The sequence below is a fragment of the Crocodylus porosus genome, unplaced genomic scaffold (assembly GCF_001723895.1).
Source record: "Crocodylus porosus isolate Cpor-Errol unplaced genomic scaffold, CroPor_comp1, whole genome shotgun sequence".
In the NCBI taxonomy this organism is placed as follows: Eukaryota; Metazoa; Chordata; order Crocodylia; family Crocodylidae; genus Crocodylus; species Crocodylus porosus.
Genome location: NW_017728886.1, coordinates 236,514,603 through 236,516,175, shown reverse-complemented (window position 1 = coordinate 236,516,175; position 1,573 = coordinate 236,514,603). Strand labels below are relative to the sequence as shown.

General features: G+C 42.5%; 1 protein-coding gene across 1 annotated transcript in view; it reads right to left on the bottom strand.

Moving 5' to 3' along the window:
* FZD6 (frizzled class receptor 6) overlaps positions 1–1,573 on the bottom strand; it is a 77,148-nt gene that overhangs the window by 74,258 nt on the left and 1,317 nt on the right. The gene's annotated exons all lie outside the window — the stretch shown is intronic.

The window sequence follows — 1,573 nt, the reverse complement described above, 5'->3', positions numbered from 1 at the left end:
TGAGCTAGGTCCCAGGAGCCAGCCAAGGATGGGAGTAGAGACAGGGGCTCCTTGCATAATAGTCTGTGGTATGGTGCATATGCAGTCCACACCCCACCCCATCTAGCTACACAATGCCACTTAGACCAAACAGTCCTCTTGCATGCATTAGCAAACTTTGCCTCAACTCGCCTACAAACCTTTTTTATGTCCTTCTGACAAAGTATTTAAGAGAAATCACAGATTCACTGGAATCTGACAGGGCCACATGGTGAGCGGTTCTGCTGTTGAACTTGCAACCTCTGGATTGTCAACTATATGCCTTGGCAGAAAAGTATTACCCAGGAAAGTATTAACATAATTTACTGGTTGTGAACCAAGTTACCACAGATCCCACCTTCCTCTCCAGCAGGAGTAAAGAAACCACTTCAAACATGCCACCATGGACAAGGTGGTAAAATTCATGTGAAGAATCTCTTTTAGCTATAACTTGTAATAGAGCAATCAAGGAACTTGCCCAAGGTCCCACAAGACATTAAAGGCCAAATCATAAGCTTCATAAGTTCCAGCCCACTACCTTCAGCACAAGGCCCTACCCACTCTTCAAAATTGCACCATGTAAAAATAAGTAAAGCCTTTTAAAAAAAAAATATATATATATGAATGAATATTGGGGCTTGAAGGAAATCCTACTGCCTACAAACCAGCGATAGTGACAAAGGATGTTTTCGGATAAGTGCAGGCACCTAGGATATTGTTTCCAGCAGATTTTGAGTTCTTATTTAAATATATTTGGGGGATGTTTTTGCATCTGCCTTCAATCTCCATCTTTCTGCATCAGCCTCTAGCTACAATGTTGAATGTGTCCATATGAGACCTGTATAAGGAGGGTTTCCTCCCTCCAACTGTTAAATCATTACTCAAAACAGGTTTGAAACTTGTTTTACAAGCCTCTTACCCAGAACGCTCACAGCAACTATCATAATTAACAGTACTTTTCAAGAAGAAAGCAAGCACCAGAAAGGACAAGCTGAGCATATTGAAAACATTTAGCAGTCCTTCTGTTGTGTGAACTTTCATGCAACCAAGAGGCAAATCTAATTTTTCCCGAAGAAAATAGTTTAGGCAGATAAAGAATAATTAATGGAAAGAAAGGCAAGATTGTGGGTCCCTGCACCTACAGGTACTGCACACAGACTAGTGTGGGAAGAGAGGAGAAAAAGCTAAAGGCAGACTTGGTCAATTTTTCCACCCACTGACTTGTGGGCTGGTCAGAGTCTTACCTGACCCCATGACTTTGCCTATAAGGCCTTTAACAGCAACAATGCTGCCCTGGCCATCTATGAGCAGCTCTGCAGCCTACAGAGAGCAATGGTGTTTATGCCAAAAGGAAAAGGTCACCAGTTGCTATTGAACACAAGAGTTAAATACAGCCTCTGAATCAGAACTTCCTAAATCTGAAATGCTGGAGGCTGCAAGAGGAACAGGAGTGGGGGGGGAAAAAAAAAAAAAAAAAAATGCAGCCAGACTCAGTTCACTCTCCCTTTCGGTATCCACTCTCTGCCACTACATAACAGACCGCTGGTCTAGATGG